At 45.0% G+C, this 22,670-nt stretch overlaps 1 pseudogene; it reads left to right on the forward strand.

The window, feature by feature from the left end:
• LOC135525500 (M1-specific T cell receptor beta chain-like) overlaps positions 1-22,670 on the forward strand; it is a 39,244-nt pseudogene that overhangs the window by 11,657 nt on the left and 4,917 nt on the right.

Raw genomic sequence — 22,670 nt, forward strand, 5'->3', positions numbered from 1 at the left:
CTCAATGGGCTGTGGGTCCCCCACTACCATATCTTCTACTACATCATTCTCAATGGGCTGTGGGTCCTCCACTACCATATCTTCTACTACATCATTCTCAATGGGCTGTGGGTCCCCCACTACCATATCTTCTACTGCATCATTCTCAATGGGCTGTGGGTCCTCCACTACCATATCTTCTACTACATCATTCTCAATGGGCTGTGGGTCCCCCACTACCATATCTTCTACTACATCATTCTCAATGGGCTGTGGGTCCTCCACTACCATATCTTCTACTACATCATTCTCAATGGGCTGTGGGTCCCCCACTACCATATCTTCTACTACATCATTCTCAATGGGCTGTGGGTCCCCCACTACCATATCTTCTACTGAATCATTCTCAATGGGCTGTGGGTCCACCACTACCATATCTTCTACTGCATCATTCTCATTATATCATTCTCAATGGGCTGTGGGTCCCCCACTACTATATCTTCTACTACATCATTCTCAATGGGCTGTGGGTCCCCCACTACCATATCGTCTACTGCATCATTCTCAATGGCTGTGGGTCCCCCACTACCATATCTTCTACTGCATCATTCTCAATGGGCTGTGGGTCCCCCACTACCATATCTTCTACTACATCATTCTCAATGGGCTGTGGGTCCCCCACTACCATATCTTCTACTGCATCATTCTCAATGGGCTGTGGTTCCCCCACTACCATATCGTCTACTGCATCATTCTCAATGGCTGTGGGTCCCCCACTACCATATCGTCTACTGCATCATTCTCAATGGCTGTGGGTCCCCCACTACCATATCGTCTACTGCATCATTCTCAATGGCTGTGGGTCCCCCACTACCATATCTTCTACTGCATCATTCTCAATGGGCTGTGGGTCCCCCACTACCATATCTTCTACTACATCATTCTCAATGGGCTGTGGGTCCCCCACTACCATATCTTCTACTACATCATTCTCAATGGGCTGTGGGTCCCCCACTACCATATCTTCTACTACATCATTCTCATTATATCATTCTCAATGGGCTGTGGGTCCCCCACTACCATATCTTCTACTACATCATTCTCAATGGGCTGTGGGTCCCCCACTACTATATCTTCTACTACATCATTCTCAATGGGCTGTGGGTCCCCCACTACCATATCGTCTACTGCATCATTCTCAATGGCTGTGGGTCCCCCACTACCATATCTTCTACTGCATCATTCTCAATGGGCTGTGGGTCCCCCACTACCATATCTTCTACTGCATCATTCTCAATGGGCTGTGGGTCCCCCACTACCATATCTTCTACTGCATCATTCTCAATGGGCTGTGGGTCCCCCACTACTATATCTTCTACTACATCATTCTCAACGGGCTGTGGGTCCCCCACTACCGTATCGTCTACTGCATCATTCTCAATGGGCTGTGGGTCCCCCACTACCATATCTTCTACTACATCATTCTCAATGGGCTGTGGGTCCCCCACTATCATATCTTCTACTGCATCATTCTCAATGGGCTGTGGGTCCCCCACTACCATATCTTCTACTACATCATTCTCAATGGGCTGTGGGTCCCCCACTACCATATCTTCTACTACATCATTCTCAATGGGCTGTGGGTCCCCCACTACCATATCTTCTACTACATCATTCTCAATGGGCTGTGGGTCCCCCACTACCATATCTTCTACTACATCATTCTCAATGGGCTGTGGGTCCCCCACTACCATATCTTCTACTACATCATTCTCAATGGGCTGTGGGTCCCCCACTACCATATCTTCTACTACATCATTCTCAATGGGCTGTGGGTCCCCCACTACCATATCTTCTACTACATCATTCTCAATGGGCTGTGGGTCCCCCACTACCATATCTTCTACTACATCATTCTCAATGGGCTGTGGGTCCCCCACTACCATATCTTCTACTACATCATTCTCAATGGGCTGTGGGTCCCCCACTACCATATCTTCTACTACATCATTCTCAATGGGCTGTGGGTCCCCCACTACCATATCTTCTACTACATCATTCTCAATGGGCTGTGGGTCCTCCACTACCATATCTTCTACTACATCATTCTCAATGGGCTGTGGGTCCCCCACTACCATATCTTCTACTGCATCATTCTCAATGGGCTGTGGGTCCCCCACTACCATATCTTCTACTACATCATTCTCAATGGGCTGTGGGTCCCCCACTACCATATCTTCTACTACATCATTCTCAATGGGCTGTGGGTCCCCCACTACCATATCTTCTACTACATCATTCTCAATGGGCTGTGGGTCCTCCACTACCATATCTTCTACTACATCATTCTCAATGGGCTGTGGGTCCTCCACTACCATATCTTCTACTACATCATTCTCAATGGGCTGTGGGTCCCCCACTACCATATCTTCTACTACATCATTCTCAATGGGCTGTGGGTCCTCCACTACCATATCTTCTACTACATCATTCTCAATGGGCTGTGGGTCCCCCACTACCATATCTTCTACTGCATCATTCTCAATGGGCTGTGGGTCCTCCACTACCATATCTTCTACTACATCATTCTCAATGGGCTGTGGGTCCCCCACTACCATATCTTCTACTACATCATTCTCAATGGGCTGTGGGTCCTCCACTACCATATCTTCTACTACATCATTCTCAATGGGCTGTGGGTCCCCCACTACCATATCTTCTACTACATCATTCTCAATGGGCTGTGGGTCCCCCACTACCATATCTTCTACTGAATCATTCTCAATGGGCTGTGGGTCCACCACTACCATATCTTCTACTGCATCATTCTCATTATATCATTCTCAATGGGCTGTGGGTCCCCCACTACTATATCTTCTACTACATCATTCTCAATGGGCTGTGGGTCCCCCACTACCATATCGTCTACTGCATCATTCTCAATGGCTGTGGGTCCCCCACTACCATATCTTCTACTGCATCATTCTCAATGGGCTGTGGGTCCCCCACTACCATATCTTCTACTACATCATTCTCAATGGGCTGTGGGTCCCCCACTACCATATCTTCTACTGCATCATTCTCAATGGGCTGTGGTTCCCCCACTACCATATCGTCTACTGCATCATTCTCAATGGCTGTGGGTCCCCCACTACCATATCGTCTACTGCATCATTCTCAATGGCTGTGGGTCCCCCACTACCATATCGTCTACTGCATCATTCTCAATGGCTGTGGGTCCCCCACTACCATATCTTCTACTGCATCATTCTCAATGGGCTGTGGGTCCCCCACTACCATATCTTCTACTACATCATTCTCAATGGGCTGTGGGTCCCCCACTACCATATCTTCTACTACATCATTCTCAATGGGCTGTGGGTCCCCCACTACCATATCTTCTACTACATCATTCTCATTATATCATTCTCAATGGGCTGTGGGTCCCCCACTACCATATCTTCTACTACATCATTCTCAATGGGCTGTGGGTCCCCCACTACTATATCTTCTACTACATCATTCTCAATGGGCTGTGGGTCCCCCACTATCATATCTTCTACTGCATCATTCTCAATGGGCTGTGGGTCCCCCACTACCATATCTTCTACTACATCATTCTCAATGGGCTGTGGGTCCCCCACTACCATATCTTCTACTACATCATTCTCAATGGGCTGTGGGTCCCCCACTACCATATCTTCTACTACATCATTCTCAATGGGCTGTGGGTCCCCCACTACCATATCTTCTACTACATCATTCTCAATGGGCTGTGGGTCCCCCACTACCATATCTTCTACTACATCATTCTCAATGGGCTGTGGGTCCCCCACTACCATATCTTCTACTACATCATTCTCAATGGGCTGTGGGTCCCCCACTACCATATCTTCTACTACATCATTCTCAATGGGCTGTGGGTCCCCCACTACCATATCTTCTACTACATCATTCTCAATGGGCTGTGGGTCCCCCACTACCATATCTTCTACTACATCATTCTCAATGGGCTGTGGGTCCCCCACTACCATATCTTCTACTACATCATTCTCAATGGGCTGTGGGTCCCCCACTACCATATCTTCTACTACATCATTCTCAATGGGCTGTGGGTCCTCCACTACCATATCTTCTACTACATCATTCTCAATGGGCTGTGGGTCCCCCACTACCATATCTTCTACTGCATCATTCTCAATGGGCTGTGGGTCCCCCACTACCATATCTTCTACTACATCATTCTCAATGGGCTGTGGGTCCCCCACTACCATATCTTCTACTACATCATTCTCAATGGGCTGTGGGTCCCCCACTACCATATCTTCTACTACATCATTCTCAATGGGCTGTGGGTCCTCCACTACCATATCTTCTACTACATCATTCTCAATGGGCTGTGGGTCCTCCACTACCATATCTTCTACTACATCATTCTCAATGGGCTGTGGGTCCCCCACTACCATATCTTCTACTACATCATTCTCAATGGGCTGTGGGTCCTCCACTACCATATCTTCTACTACATCATTCTCAATGGGCTGTGGGTCCCCCACTACCATATCTTCTACTGCATCATTCTCAATGGGCTGTGGGTCCTCCACTACCATATCTTCTACTACATCATTCTCAATGGGCTGTGGGTCCCCCACTACCATATCTTCTACTACATCATTCTCAATGGGCTGTGGGTCCTCCACTACCATATCTTCTACTACATCATTCTCAATGGGCTGTGGGTCCCCCACTACCATATCTTCTACTACATCATTCTCAATGGGCTGTGGGTCCCCCACTACCATATCTTCTACTGAATCATTCTCAATGGGCTGTGGGTCCACCACTACCATATCTTCTACTGCATCATTCTCATTATATCATTCTCAATGGGCTGTGGGTCCCCCACTACTATATCTTCTACTACATCATTCTCAATGGGCTGTGGGTCCCCCACTACCATATCGTCTACTGCATCATTCTCAATGGCTGTGGGTCCCCCACTACCATATCTTCTACTGCATCATTCTCAATGGGCTGTGGGTCCCCCACTACCATATCTTCTACTACATCATTCTCAATGGGCTGTGGGTCCCCCACTACCATATCTTCTACTGCATCATTCTCAATGGGCTGTGGTTCCCCCACTACCATATCGTCTACTGCATCATTCTCAATGGCTGTGGGTCCCCCACTACCATATCGTCTACTGCATCATTCTCAATGGCTGTGGGTCCCCCACTACCATATCGTCTACTGCATCATTCTCAATGGCTGTGGGTCCCCCACTACCATATCTTCTACTGCATCATTCTCAATGGGCTGTGGGTCCCCCACTACCATATCTTCTACTACATCATTCTCAATGGGCTGTGGGTCCCCCACTACCATATCTTCTACTACATCATTCTCAATGGGCTGTGGGTCCCCCACTACCATATCTTCTACTACATCATTCTCATTATATCATTCTCAATGGGCTGTGGGTCCCCCACTACCATATCTTCTACTACATCATTCTCAATGGGCTGTGGGTCCCCCACTACTATATCTTCTACTACATCATTCTCAATGGGCTGTGGGTCCCCCACTACCATATCGTCTACTGCATCATTCTCAATGGCTGTGGGTCCCCCACTACCATATCTTCTACTGCATCATTCTCAATGGGCTGTGGGTCCCCCACTACCATATCTTCTACTGCATCATTCTCAATGGGCTGTGGGTCCCCCACTACCATATCTTCTACTGCATCATTCTCAATGGGCTGTGGGTCCCCCACTACTATATCTTCTACTACATCATTCTCAATGGGCTGTGGGTCCCCCACTACCGTATCGTCTACTGCATCATTCTCAATGGGCTGTGGGTCCCCCACTACCATATCTTCTACTACATCATTCTCAATGGGCTGTGGGTCCCCCACTATCATATCTTCTACTGCATCATTCTCAATGGGCTGTGGGTCCCCCACTACCATATCTTCTACTACATCATTCTCAATGGGCTGTGGGTCCCCCACTACCATATCTTCTACTACATCATTCTCAATGGGCTGTGGGTCCCCCACTACCATATCTTCTACTACATCATTCTCAATGGGCTGTGGGTCCCCCACTACCATATCTTCTACTACATCATTCTCAATGGGCTGTGGGTCCCCCACTACCATATCTTCTACTACATCATTCTCAATGGGCTGTGGGTCCCCCACTACCATATCTTCTACTACATCATTCTCAATGGGCTGTGGGTCCCCCACTACCATATCTTCTACTACATCATTCTCAATGGGCTGTGGGTCCCCCACTACCATATCTTCTACTACATCATTCTCAATGGGCTGTGGGTCCCCCACTACCATATCTTCTACTACATCATTCTCAATGGGCTGTGGGTCCCCCACTACCATATCTTCTACTACATCATTCTCAATGGGCTGTGGGTCCCCCACTACCATATCTTCTACTACATCATTCTCAATGGGCTGTGGGTCCCCCACTACCATATCTTCTACTACATCATTCTCAATGGGCTGTGGGTCCCCCACTACCATATCTTCTACTGCATCATTCTCAATGGGCTGTGGGTCCCCCACTACTTCTACTAAGCATGTTACTTTAAAATTTGCCAATTTGTGTGAGTCATCGTGCAATTTTTATCTGTTCTTCAACAATACAATTCAGCAGAATGAGCAGACTCCTGGTGACTGTGACTCCCCTCGATCTGGGGCTCCACGCAAGATCTCACCCCATAAAGTCAAAATGATCACAAGAACGGTGAGCAAAAATCCCAGAACCACACAGGGGGACCTAGTGAATGACCTGCAGAGAGCTGGGACCAAAGTAACAAAGCCTACCATCAGTAACACACTACGCCGCCAGGGACTCAAATCCTGCAGTGCCAGACGTGTCCCCCTGCTTAAGCCAGTACATGTCCAGGCCCGTCTGAAGTTTGCTAGAGAGCATTTGGGTGATTCAGAAGAAGATTGTGAGAATGTCATATGGTCAGATGAAACCAAAATATAACTTTTTGGTAAAAACTCAACTCGTTGTGTTTGGAGGACAAAGAATGCTGAGTTTCATCCAAAGAACATGGGGGTGGAAACATCATGCTTTGGGGCTGTTTTTCTGCAAAGGGACCAGGTCGACTGATCCGTGTAAAGGAAAGAATGAATGGGGCCATGTATCGTGAGATTTTGAGTGAAAACCTCCTTCCATCAGCAAGGGCATTGAAGATGAAACGTGGCTGGGTCTTTCAGCATGACAATGAACCCAAACACACCGCCCGGGCAATGAAGGAGTGGCTTCGTAAGAAGCATTTCAAGGTCCTGGAGTGGCCTAGCCAGTCTCCAGATCTCAACCCCATAGAAAATCTTTGGAGGGAGTTGAATGTCCGTGTTGCCCAGCAACAGCCCCAAAACATCACTGCTCTAGAGGAGATCTGCATGGAATGGGCCAAAATACCAGCAACAGTGTGTGAAAACCTTGTGAAGACTTACAGAAAACGTTTGACCTCTGTCAATGCCAACAAAGGATATATAACAAAGTATTGAGATAAACTTTTGTTATTGACCAAATACTTATTTTCCACCATAATTTGCAAATAAATTCATAAAAAAATGTGATTTTCTGGATTTTTTTTTCTAATTTTGTCTGTCATAGTTGAAGTGTACCTATGATGAAAATTACAGGCCTCTCCCATCTTTTTAAGTGGGAGAACTTGCACAATTGGTGGCTTGACGAAGTACTTTTTTGCCCCACTGTAAGTCTCCGCCATCTTCCCTACACCCGCTCCGTCACGTCGCATCACACGTCTATGAAGTTGTTTTGGTGGCAGAAGGATATGACGTCACTTCCTGCTCCGATGAACAAGGGTATGTTTAGTTTGTCTCAATGTTTTCTACATTGTGTGACGGTTTATACTGAATGACACATTTCCCCAAAACACACCGTTCTTCAACTGCCCTTGAGGTACGCTTGCTCCCGTTTTGGTGGGTGTGTCCTGATTAATATGGGTGGGATCATTTAAAATTGCAGCACACCATACAATCATACCATACATTCACACCATACAATCACACCATACAATCACACCATACAATCACACCATACATTCACACCATACAATCACACCATACAATCACACCATACATACACACCATACAATCACACCATACATACACACCACAACCCTAACCCTCTTGGCCACCATTATCACAACCATTTTCAACCGGTCGTTCAGTACAGTACCGTTTTCATTGAATTCATCGTTGCACATCGTTCTGTCATACTTAACGCACCCCAGGTGAGCAGTCTGAGGAAGAAGGAGACAGCTAGAAGGTGACATCATTTCCTGGTCTGATGAACAGGGGAGAGGTCTGAAGAAGAAGGGGAGAGAGAGAGACAGAGAGAGAGAGAGAGAGAGAGAGATAGACAGAGAGACAGAGTGAGAGAGAAAGAGAAAGATAGAGAGAGACAGGGTGAGAGAGAGAGACAGAGTGAGAGAGAGAGAGTGAGAGAGAGAGAGACAGAGTGTGAGAGAGAGAGAGAGAGAGAGAGAGAGAGAGAGAGAGAGAGAGAGAGAGAGAGAGAAAGAGTGAGAGAGAGAGAGAGAGAGAGAGAGAGAGAGAGAGAGAGAAAGAGTGAGAGAGAGAGAGAGAGAGAGAGAGAGAGTGAGAGAGAGAGAGAGAGAGAGAGAGAGAGAGGAGAGTGAACGGAGGAGAGGTTCAGATTGTCCCTCTTTCTCTCAGTCCTCTGATGTCTGTCAGGATGAAGCTGTTATGTGTGACTCTGGCTCTCCTTCTCACTGCAAGTAAGAACTGTCCTCTACTTACACACACTTACACGTAATCACTTTCAGGTTGATGATACTTTATAGATGTTTTAATGTTTTATGTCTGTTTTTCTTCACAGATTTCTGTGACGGTATAACAGTTAAACAGTCTCCTGTCCTGTCTGTGTGTAGAGAAGGAGATGCGTCAGTCACTCTACGGTGTTACCACGACGACAGCAGCTACTACTACATGTTCTGGTACCGACAGAGAGACAACAACATGGAGATGCTGACATATTCTCAGGGTCAAGGCTTGTGGGAAATACAACCTCCCTTTGAGAAGGATGTACATTACACCATGAGCAGGCCGGAGCTGACTAGATCCACTCTGGAGATCAAGAACCTGGAGGTTGGGGACGAGGCTGTGTATTACTGTGCTTCCAGTACAGCACCATGACTCAGAACAGATACACTTCCTTACAACAACCCTTGAAGCCACAGGAGGGGGGGACCACACCAGAGAGAAGGGGAGAGGAGGGGTAGTGGGGGTGTCGTTGGTGACATCTCTAATTTCTTGGTGTTTTGTTATTAGTCCTCTATTTATAAACTTTTATTTTAATTGTAGACGTTTTTTCAATTTTAAAACATGACCAAAAAACAAGCAGTAAAGAAGAACAATGTTCTCATGTTGTGGCTCTCCGCCTTCTTCTGGACTTAGGGCTTGTTTCGATCCACATCGCAGAAGTTCAGCTTTACAGCGTGACTGAAATTGAAAAGCCATGTTCCCGCTTTATCGGAGACATTCAGTGAACCAGTCGGCTCAGTCGGATCGGAAAAATACCTTTCAAATGTTGATTGTGGAATCTGTGACGCTTCAGTGTTACGGATTGAATAGAAAAGCCATCTTCCTGTGAATGTTGTTGAAATCAGAAAACAGATTTGAGCTTTGTGACCTCTTACTCGCTGGCCTAGTCAGTGATTCTAAGGTCATACGTCATGTCTATACTAGATTTTGATTGGCCAATGCATGTCAAAGAGTTTTTCTCCTCCTCTTTTGTCGGCCATTATTCCTGACCGACATTTGTCACCTCAGCTGAGAACTCCTATATGCTGGCTAGTTGTCTTGGTAAAAGCGAGTTTGAAATATTATAGGCACTTTTTGAAATGACCTCCAAGACATTCCACCAAGTTGGCAACAGAGACACCTGAACTCAGAGAAGTTGTCAACAGAGACACCCGAACCACAGAGAAGTTGTCAACAGAGACACCCGAACCACAGAGAAGTTCAATATTTTTGGTTAAATTCTCAGCAGAATTCACAATTGAATTCAGGACAGAATGCTTGAATAGTATTTGTTTATGTTGTAGCTAGGTAACTGTTGTTAGCTCGCGGGTCATAGCTTACTCTCCAACCGGTGACAGAGGAGCAATACCTCTGCTATCAGGAATGTGCACAGGGGTCAGCAAATTGAGGGTACATGACTCCTTGCCCACCCCAGCTTTGGCCCCCACACAGACAAAGATATACTTACCACCTTATTTTCAAAATTGTATTTAACCTGGCAAGTCAGTTAAGAACAAATCCTTATTTACAATGACTGCCTACCCGGGCCAAACCCTCCACTAACCTGGACGACGCTGGGCCAATTGTGCGCCGCCCTGTGAGGCTCCCGATCACAGCCGGTTGTGATACAGCCTGGGATCGAACCTGGGTTTGTAGTGACGCCTCTAGAACTGTGATGCAGTGCCTTAGACAGCTACGCCACTCAGCCCCCTTCTTCCACAAGCCGAAGAGGACTGTAACGTTAGTAAACAGCCAGACCAGTGGGAGCGGGAGGACATTTGTCCATCAGGTTAATTATTTAATTGAATTCATAACTTTTTTCACAAGCTCCTTTGCTGCATCTAAGTAAGCTAACATTCACGAGAACCAGTCCTCAGGCCATCAGACTGTTAAATAGTCACCACTAGCCGGCCTCCGCCCATTATCCTGTCTGAACTTTAGACACTGTTACTAGCCGGCTACCACCCGGTACTCAACCCGAAAATCTTATGTTGGGCTAGTAATTCATGTTCAAACGTGAACGTACCTAATGCACCTTAGAGACTGTTGTCCTATGTACAGATATGCATCTGTTGGTCATAGACCTTATAAAAGGTATGGGTGTGGATCAGACAAACAGTCAGTATCTGGTATCCACCATTTGCCTCATGCAGCGCGACACATCTCCTTCACATACAGTTTATCAGGCTGTTGATTGTGGCCTGTGGGATGTTGTCCCACTCCTCTTCAATGGCTGCGTGAAGTTGCTGGATTTTGGCAGGAACTGGAACACTCTGTCGTACACACCGTTCCACAGCATCCCAAACATGCTCATTGGGTGACCTGTCTGGTGTGTTTGTAGGCCAGGGAAGAACTGGGACATTTTCAGCTTCCAGGAATTGTGTACAGATTCTTGTGACATGGGGCCGTGTATTATCATGCATCTGTTGGTCATAGACCTTATAAAAGACCAGCATGGTCCAATAATAATAAGGCAGAACAGTTGAAACTGGAGCAGCAGCATGTCCAGGTGGACTGGGGACAGCAAGGAGTCATCATGTCAGGTAGTCCTGAGGCATGGTCCGAGGGCTCAGGTCCTCCGAGAGAGAGAAAGAAAGAGAGAATTAGAGAGAGCACACTTAAATTCACACAGGACACCGAATAGGACAGGAGAAGTACTCCAGATATAACAAACTGACCCTTGCCCCCCGACACATAAACTACTGCAGCATAAATACTGAAGGCTGAGACAGGAGGGGTCAGGAGACACTGTGGCCCCATCCGAGGACACCCCCGGACAGGGCCAAACAGGAAGGATATAACCCCACCCACTTTGCCAAAGCACAGCCCCCACACCACTAGAGGGATATCTTCAACCACAAACTTACCATCCTGAGACAAGGCTGAGTATAGCCCACAAAGATCTCCGCCATGGCACAACCCAAGGGGGAGGGGTGCCAACCCGGACAGGAAGATCACATCAGTGACTCAACCCACTCAGGTGACGCACCCCTCCTAGGGACGGCATGAAAGAGCCCCAGTAAGCCAGTGACTCAGCCCCTGTAATAGGGTTAGAGGCAGAGAATCCCAGTGGAGAGAGGGGAACCGGCCAGGCAGAGACAGCAAGGGCGGTTCGTTGCTCCAGAGCCTTTCTGTTGAATTTTTCTGCATCATTTTCTGTAAAGACTGTCTCCTGTTTGTTTCTGCGTTTACATTATAAGGATATATTATTATCCAGGTACATTACCAAGTACATTATTGGGGTAAACCAACTCTAAGAGTATGTATTAGGTTGTGTGAGAGAAGGTTTGAATCCTAATCAACCCATCCAATGTGAGGACATCTGTTGTTGCAGTGCAGTAGATCAGTCGAGCAGGAGACGAGCTGCGTAATGAATGATGAACAGCCTTGTACATCAGTACAATTTTACTTTTACTTCACTATATTCCTAAAGAAAACAATGTACTTTTTACTCCATACATTTTCCCTGACACCCAAAAGTACTTGTTACATTTTGAATGCTTAGCAGGACAGGAAAATTGTCTAATTCACACACTTATCAAGAGAACATCCCTGGTCATCCCTACTGCCTCTGATCTGGCGGACTCACTAAACAGAGAACACCCCTGGTCATCCCTACTGCCTCTGATCTGGAGGACTCACTAAACAGAGAACATCCCTGGTCATCCCTACTGCCTCTGATCTGGAGGACTCACTAAACAGAGAACATCCCTGGTCATCCCTACTGCCTCTGATCTGGAGGACTCACTAGACAGAGAACATCCCTGGTCATCCATTCTGCCTCTGATCTGGAGGACTCACTAAACAGAGAACATCCCTGGTCATCCCTACTGCCTCTGATCTGGAGGACTCACTAAACAGAGAACATCCCTGGTCATCCCTACTGCCTCTGATCTGGAGGACTGACTAAACAGAGAACATCCCTGGCCATCCCTACTGCCTCTGATCTGGAGGACTCACTAAACAGAGAACATCCCTGGTCATACCTACTGCCTCTGATCTGGAGGACTCACTAAACAGAGAACATCCCTGGTCATCCCTACTGCCTCTGATCTGGAGGACTCACTAAACAGAGAACATCCCTGGTCATCCCTACTGCCTCTGATCTGGAGGACCCACTAAACAGAGAACATCCCTGGTCATCCCTACTGCCTCTGATCTGGAGGACTCACTCAACAGAGAACATCCCTGGTCATCCCTACTGCCTCTGATCTGGAGGACTCACTAAACAGAGAACATCCCTGGTCATCCCTACTGCCTCTGATCTGGAGGACTCACTAAACAGAGAACATCCCTGGTCATCCCTACTGCCTCTGATCTGGAGGACTCACTAAACAGAGAACATACCTGGTCATCCCTACTGCCTCTGATCTGGAGGACTCACTAAACAGAGAACATCCCTGGTCATCCCTACTGCCTCTGATCTGGAGGACCCACTAAACAGAGAACATCCCTGGTCATCCCTACTGCCTCTGATCTGGAGGACTCACTAAACAGAGAACATCCCTGGTCATCCCTACTGCCTCTGATCTGGAGGACTCACTAAACCGAGAACATCCCTGGTCATCCCTACTGCCTCTGATCTGGAGGACTCACTAAACAGAGAACATCCCTGGTCATCCCTACTGCCTCTGATTTGGAGGCCTCACTAAACACACTGTCTGAGTGTTGGAGTGTGCCCCTGGCTAACTAGATAAAATACCAAATCAAATAGTGCCATCTGGTTTGCTTAATATAAGGAATTTGAAATGATGTATACTTTTACTTTTGATACTTAAGTATATTTTAAACCAAATACTTTTAGGCTTATACTCAAGTAGTATTTTACTGGGTGACTTTCATTGTTACTTGAGTCATTTTCTATTAAAGGTGTCTTTACTTTTACTCAAGTATGACAACTGGGTACTTTTTCCACCACTGCTAGTATATAAGCCTACCCTTGATATCAAATGAAGCTCTTCGATTAAAAAGGGAGACATTTCTCAGAGATGATCCTACACTGACCTCTGGAGGGTAACTGTGGGATGACACAAAGTCACGGCAGAATTCTTTAGTATCCTTTTCAATTAAATTCCACTAGCTTGAGATATAAAACAAAAGAAACACATTTCAGATTATCCCTAAATACATATATACCTTTTATACAAACCATTCCACAATATAATGATACTGTCACTAAAGCAGATACCTCCTACCAGTTAAATAAAGGTTGAAAAAAAAAAAAAAAAGATTTGATCAAATGCAAATAGAATCAAGTTAGAATGTAGTGCAAGTTTTAGACTGGATCTTGTCAGGCCTGCTCTATGATAGGCTGTTACTGTCACGTGATGCAGCATGGCAGGGGGAGAGGAGAGGGGACAGGGCTGTGATTGAGACAGCTGTCATTTACATTTTTAGATTTAAAAAAACATTTACCTGTCCTTCCCTCCACCTCCTCCTCCTCTCCTCCTCCTCCCCCTCCTCTCCTCTCCTCATCCCCCTCTTCCTCTCCTCCTCCTCCTCTCCTCCCACTCCTCCTCTCATCCCCCTCCTCCTCCCTCTCCTCCTCCTCCTCTCCTCCTCCTCCACTCCTCCCCCTCCCTCTCCTCCTCCTCCTCTCCTCCTCCCTCCCCTCCTCCTCTCCTCCTCCCTCCTCCTCCTCCCCCTCCTCTCCCCCCCCTCCTCTCCTCCTCCTCTCCTCTCCTCCTCCTCTCCTCCTCCTCCTCCTCTCCTCCCCCTCCTCTCCCTCCTCCTCCCTCCTCCCCCTCCTCTCCCTCCTCCCCTCCTCCCCTCCCCCCTCTCCTCCTCCACTCCTCCCCCTCCCTCCTCCTCCTCCTCCTCCTCCTCCTCCTCCCTCCCCTCCCTCCTCCTCCCCCTCCTCCCCCCTCCTCCCTCCTCCCTCCCCCCTCCTCTCCTCCTCCTCCTCCTCTCCTCCTCCTCTCCTCCTCCTCCTCCTCTCTTCCCCCTCCTCTCCTCCCTGCTGCTTTTCTTAGTACTGGTGACGGAAATAGAAGCTGTCAGTTTGGACCAGGATCCCACTCCAGTAACAACAGTAGAAAGACATAATATTAATTAGAAACATTACATTTGGATATTGTCTTTTTACATTGTCTTTTTATTGATGTTATTCATTACATCAATCAATAGAAAGAAAAAAGTAAATATCCAAATGTAAATGTTTATTATTAAAATCATGAATTTGATGTTCTATTTATAGGGTCAGGATCCAACTGCAGTAACCCTCCACGCCGACGCACCTGCTGCTACAGACAGATACTGAGAGACTGAGATGGTGAGAGAGATACAGAGAGAGAACAGGGGAGGGAAATAAACAACAGAAAGAACAGAACGAGTGTTTTTGTGTGATGCTTTAACACTGTGGGGACAGGGGGCCACGGTGATATATTTACATAGAGACGCCGTACAAAAACCTCCTACCATTCACTTCCATACAGGAGAGGTCTGGGGCCTATTCACACACTACTACAGACTGTCGAGGAGTCTGGAGAGACGTTTTGATAATATAATCTACTTTACTGGGAGCATTTTCCTGGACAAGACAACAAACTTATGAATTCAGATTTAGTTCCATAAGGGAGTTGGTTTGATTCATGTTTGACCATAAAATCTCCTCAAATGTTTTGCTGAACTCTGTAGTTATTTTTAGAGCATCTCTGAGTATCTCTGAGTATCTCTGAGTATCTCTGAGTATCTCTGTTCATATTCCCTTGAGGCTGAACGACAAAGAGATCTGAGGTATTTTTGGAAGAGGAGGAAAACGATGTGACACTGGAAGAGAGGCCTACTTTGGGAATGGAACCAAACTCACAGTTTTAGGTAAGTTCACTTCAGATGAATGACATTGATATAGATCTGTAACCCTGGAGGTGTTTGATTAGTGTCTATGATTCAGCTGAACTAAATGGTTGATGTGAAAACACTGTGACTTCAACCCAACCAGCTTTCTTTGGGAATGGAACCAAACTCACTGTTTTAGGTAAATACTTCCTCATTGATTTACTTACTGTACCTGACAATGTTATGGTTATGGATCAAATAGTTCAGTTGAACAATTGACGAGTCGTATAAAGTGGTTATTATGTTAGATGCCAAATGCGTAGACAAGTTCAGTAGCTTGTGGTTGGCACATTACTGCTCAGTATGTCCGCACTGTGACAACTATAATCCTGCATTCTTTGGAGCAGGAACCAAACTGACTGTTCTGGGTAAGAGAATATTCCCCATGATGGAACAAATGGGTCTCTATGTGTGGTTTAGGGGTTTGGTGATGTGAGGAGTTAGTTGATTCTAGATTCAGTGCATTAGATTAGTTCATACTAGTGTTACTCCACTCAATGCTTTTTGATGTTAAGCCTGTACACTGTGCCAACTATGAGGCCTATTTTGGACAAGGCACCAAATTAACAGTTCTCGGTAAGTCATCCCGTACACTATGTTTGTCGTAGGGACAATGAATGTGAGTGAGACAACATACTCGTGAGAAGAGATTTGATATCGTGGTATTACAGTATGTTTGAGTCATCTGTGTCGGTCTTGTTTAACTGGTTAAAATACGGTGTTGAACGGTAGGACGTCTTGACCAATACAGTTATCGAAGGCCATGTACAATTTAAAGTTGACGAGAAAAGGACTTGCTTGACTAGAGCAGTATTCCACTGTACTGTGTTAATGGTGCCAGGCTCAGCACGTCTATACTAATGGTGCCAGGCTGCCAGCACGTCTATATATCTATATTATATATGCCAGGCTCAGCACGTCTATATTCTATATTAGAGCAGTGTTCCACTGTACTGTGTTAATGGTGCCAGGCTCAGCACGTCTATATATCTATATTAGAGCAGTGTTCCACTGTACTGTGCTAATGGTGTCGGCCAGGCTAACCGGTGGAGGAACCCGGTTAACTGTTCTAGGTGAGAAATGACACTGAAAAAAGAGCAGTATTCTGTTGGTTATAAACCATGTAAACTATGTGGTTATAATGTATATAGAGAATGGTACTGTAACAGAAGTAGGATAGTATCTATCGATCGTCCTCTGACGTGGTCACATACAGGTGGATTAAATCCACTGTGCTGGTGGTGTTGGCCAGGCTGACTTCGCTGGAGGAACCCGGTTAACTGTTTCTGTGAGACAACACACCAACATAATATAACGTTGCTACCTGATTGTGATTTTTAAACTACATGTCATTTAAACACCTTTATATGTTATGGCCACAGTCTGTCGGTTACAGTGTGTGGTTGATCTTCATGGGTTGGAATGTGACCTAAAGATTGGTCGAGGTGGAACACACTTGAATATCATTAGTAAAATAGTCCCCATAATTGATTTGGTTGTAAACTATGTCAGATTTAACCCCTCAGCTGAATGTCTCAGAGGTCCTGTGAAGAGTTTTTTGAATAACTTTAACAGAGTAACAAAGATCGAAACAAAGTCAGAGAGACAGTAAAGATACGCTTTGTGTCTCTGTGCTCGTACTCGGAGGCATATTTTGGAGCCGGCACCAAACTCACCGTTTTAGGTAAGAAAACGAACAATGATCTGTTGTGGACTCTATCTGACAAATGTACACGAGGGAATAACAAAGACCAAAACATTTTTACATTTGGCAATATAGAAAATATCGTATTTGACTATACGTCTAAATGGTGTTAAAGTAAGAGAGTGTATTTAAATGGATCACAGTAAATACATGAGTTATGTGCTCCAATCATCATGGTTATAAAGCTGTCTGGCTCCGTGCCCAGACACCGTCTTCCTTCATTACAATACGAATCAGCTAGAGGAGAAGAGTGCAACCAGACACCGTCTTCCTTCATTACAATACGAATCAGCTAGAGGAGAAGAGGTTTAGCAGTGCAACCAGACACCGTCTTCCTTCATTACAATACGAATCAGCTAGAGGAGAAGAGGTTCCTTAGCAGTGCAACCAGACACCGTCTTCCTTCATTACAATACGAATCAGCTAGAGGAGAAGAGGTTCCTTAGCAGTGCAACCAGACACCGTCTTCGGTACTTAGGTCAAAACAATGATCATTTTCATCTCAAAATAATCTGGAAATGATTTTGTGGTGTCATTACATTTCATAGAATAACAAAATCCAACAACCAAAGACAGCAGGTTGGGGGTGTAAAGGCTACAGCTAATCTCTGCTAGTACTGAGTAGTGAGGAGGGGTTATTTCTGTAGCTGTGTATCAGTGTGAACACCAACCAGGCGTACTTCGGCAATGGCACCAAACTCACAGTTCTGGGTGAGAAAACTGATTCTGTTATCTGTTATCTATGCCGTCAAGGGTTTATCTGTTAGTGACACATCTCCCGTGTGTGAACCAGAGAAGGAGAGAAAATATCTTTATGGTTTATAAAACAATGTTCCAATTCCTCAGGCGTTTGGTTGGTATGAATCTATATTGTGGTGTTGCGTCAGTTTGAATGGAAGTGCATAAAAGTTCAGAACAAAGTAACAAAGTAAAGTAATAGCAAAGTAACAGATCTGTGTCAGATTTCATCCAGTGTCTAATGTAGGGCATGGTATGTCTCTGTGGTACACGGATAAGGCAGAGTTTGGTCCAGGTACCAGACTCACTGTTCTAGGTAAGGGATTCAGCTTTTCAACTTTCTTTAAAAAAATATTGCAAATACATAATCATGAAATTCTTTTAAATTAAAGGGTTTGTTTGCTTTGCATTCCTGTTAGAATAAGCATGAACATATTCAGAGGGGGGGACATTTAAGCTGTACAAAGAGCTCATGATAAAGTGAATTAGCCCTATGCTCTGTCGACATAGACATGCTTAGAAATACAGTATTACTTCCTTTGCTACAAGCCAAACTACTGCAAATACACCAATGGGTATTGATTCATAGAATCCTCTTGGTTTTCTGTCTGTGAGGATGTGGTGTGCTCTGGTGCCTATGCTGCCTACTTTGGAGAGGGAACTAAGCTAACAGTTCTGGGTAAGAAAACTGTAATACTGGTAGAATACTGTAAGAATACTGTAGTAATACTGTAGTAATACTGTAGTAATACTGTAATACTGTTAGAATACTGTAATACTGTTAGAATACTGTTAGAATACTGTAAGAATACTGTAATACTGGTAGAATACTGTTATAATACTGTAGTAATACTGTAGTACTGTTATAATACTGTTATAATACTGTAGTAATACTGTAATACTGTAATACTGTTATAATACTGTTATAATACTGTAGTAATACTGTAATACTGTAATACTGTTAGAATACTGTTATAATACTGTAATACTGGTAGAAAACTGTAATACTGTAAGAATACTGTAAGAATACTGTTAGAATACTGTTAGAATACTGTAAGAATACTGTAAGAATAGTGTGATAATAATACTGTTATAATACTGTAATACTGTTATGATACTGTTATGGTATTGTAGTAATAATGATACTATAAGAATACTGTAATACTACTATAGTAATAATGATACTATAAGAATACTGTAAGAATAGTGTGATAATAATACTGTAGTAATAATGATACTATAAGAATACTGTAATACTACTGTAGTAATAATGATACTATAAGAATACAGTAAGAATAATAGTAATAATAGTACTGTAAGAATTCTGTAAGAATGTGTTTCTATGTGTTTGACTTGGCATACATTTATTTATTAATGACATTTTGTGATTAATTACATTTTGTGATTAACTCTCTCATCGATTCATTTTGTGATGAACTGTCTCATTGATTCATTTTGTGATGAACTCTCTCATTGATTCATTTTGTGATGAGCTCTCTCATTGATTCATTTTGTGATGAACTGTCTCATTGATTCATTTTGTGATGAACTGTCTCATTGATTCATTTTGTGATGAACTGTGTTTTAAAGCACTGGGTTCAGGTATGATGTCGACAGCAAACAGAGCCATTGATTGAGTGTTAAAATACTCCACTGTTTTCTCCATGCAGATCCAAACATCAAAATCACTGAACCCACAGTGAAAGTCCTAGCACCCTCCGCTAAGGAGTGTGAAGATAGAAACAAGAAGAAGAAGAAGACCCTAGTGTGTGTCGCCACCGCTTCTACCCCGACCACGTCACGGTCTTCTGGCAAGTCAACAACGTCAACAGAACTGAAGGTGCCGGGACCGACAACAGGGCCTTGTGGGATGAAGATGGTTTATACAGTATCACCAGCAGACTGAGAGTCCCAGCCAATGAATGGCACAAACCAGAGAACAGATTCACCTGCAATGTCAGCTTTTACAATGGGACTGACAATATAAAAGTGAATGACACCATTAGTGGAGATCTCCAAGGTAATAAAACAATGAACACTGTCTGTGTTTCTGAGAAGAAAGACCTGATTTGACTGAACTAGTACACTAGTTTTGAGGCTCCAATGCATTCCCCAATGTCTAAGTGGTACCGTGTTGTATAATCTCATCTGAAACTCTCCTTCTTTGTTTCTTTCAGGTCAAAGTGGGGAAGAGATAACGACAGGTAAATGTGCCCATTTTATACCTGCATACTGATGACCTGCATACTGATGACCTGCATACTGATGACCCATGCATACCTGCATACTGATGACCTGTATACTGATGACCTGCATACTGATGACCTGCATACTGATGACCTGCATACTGATGACCTGCATACTGATGACCTGCATACTGATGACCTGTATACTGATGACCTGCATACTGATGACCTGCATACTGATGACCTGCATACTGTACTGATGACCTGCATACTGATGACCTGCATACTGGTGACCTGCATACTGATGACCTGCATACTGATGACCTGCATACTGATGACCTGCATGACTGCATACTGATGACCTGCATACTGATGACCTGCATACTGTGACCTGCATACTGATGACCTGCATACTGGTGACCTGCATACTGATGACCTGCATGACCTGCATACTGATGACCTGCATACTGATGACCTGAATACTGATGACTGCATACTGATGACCTGCATACTGTACTGATGACCTGCATACTGATGACCTGCATACTGGATGACCTGCATACTGATGACCTGCATACTGATGACCTGCATACTGATGACCTGCATACTGATGACCTGCATACTGATGACCTGCATACTGTACTGATGACCTGCATACTGATACCTGCATACTGATGACCTGCATACTGATGACCTGCATACTGATGACCTGCATACTGATGACCTGCATACTGATGACCTGCATACTGATGACCTGCATACTGATGACCTGTATACTGATGACCTGCATACTGTACTGATGACCTGCATACTGATGACCTGCATATACTGATGACCTGATGACCTGCATATACTGATGACCTGCATACTGATGACTGCATACTGATGACCTGCATACATACTGATGACCTGCATACTGATGACCTGCATACTGATGACCTGCATACTGATGACCTGCATACTGTACATACTGCATACTGATGACCTGCATACTGATGACCTGCATACTGTACTGCATACTGATGACCTGAATATACTGATGACCTGCATACTGATGACCTGCATACTGTACTGATGACCTGCATACTGATGACCTGTATACTGATGACCTGCATACTGATGACCTACATACTGATGACCTGCATACTGATGACCTGCATACTGTACTGATGACCTGCATACTGATGACCTGCATACTGATGACCTGCATACTGATGACCTGTATACTGATGCCCTGCATACTGATGACCTGTATACTGATGACCTGCATACTGATGACCTGCATACTGTACTGATGACCTGCATACTGATGACCTGCATACTGATGACCTGCATACTGATGACCTGCATACTGTACTGATGACCTGCATACTGATGACCTGCATACCTGTACTGATGACCTGCATACATACTGATGACCTGCATACTGATGACCTGCATACTGATGACCTGCATACTGTACTGATGACCTGCATACTGATGACCTGCATACTGTACTGATGACCTGCATACTGATGACCTGCATACTGATGACCTGCATACTGATGACCTGCATACTGATGACCTGTATACTGATGACCTGCATACTGTACTGATGACCTGCATACTGATGACCTGTATACTGATGACCTGCATACTGATGACCTGCATACTGATGACCTGCATACTGATGACCTACATACTGATGACCTGCATACTGATGACCTGCATACTGTACTGATGACCTGCATGCTGATGACCTGCATACTGTACTGATGACCTGCATACTGATGACCTGCATACTGATGACCAAGAAACACTGGCCTAAATCATTGGTTGGATCCCCAGGACCCTGAAACACTGACCTAGATCATTGGTTGGATCCCCAGGACCCAGAAACACTGGCCTAGATCATTGGTTGGATCCCCAGGACCAAGAAACACTAACCTAGATCATTGGTTGGATCCCCAGGACCAAGAAACACTAACCTAGATCATTGGTTTGATCCCCAGGACCCAGAAACACTGGCCTAGATCATTGGTTGGATCCCCAGGACCAAGAAACACTAACCTAGATCATTGGTTTGATCTCCAGGACCCAGAAACACTGGCCTAGATCATTGGTTGGATCGCCCAGGACCAAGAAACACTAACCTAGATCATTGGTTATATCCCCAGGACCAAGGAACACTAACCTAGATCATTGGTTGTGCTGTATTTTTCTCAATGGATGATCTGCTAACAATATCATCTGATACCACCTTAATCAAGGTCATTTGAATGTATTGTTGTCCTTGCAGATTACTATGTGAAGAGCACCCAGACTGCCAAGCTGGCCTACAGCATCTTCATCGCTAAGAGTACCTTCTATGGCCTGGTCGTCATGGTTATGATTTGGAAGTTCCAGGTGA

Source organism: Oncorhynchus masou, chromosome 32, assembly GCF_036934945.1.
Source record: "Oncorhynchus masou masou isolate Uvic2021 chromosome 32, UVic_Omas_1.1, whole genome shotgun sequence".
In the NCBI taxonomy this organism is placed as follows: Eukaryota; Metazoa; Chordata; class Actinopteri; order Salmoniformes; family Salmonidae; genus Oncorhynchus; species Oncorhynchus masou.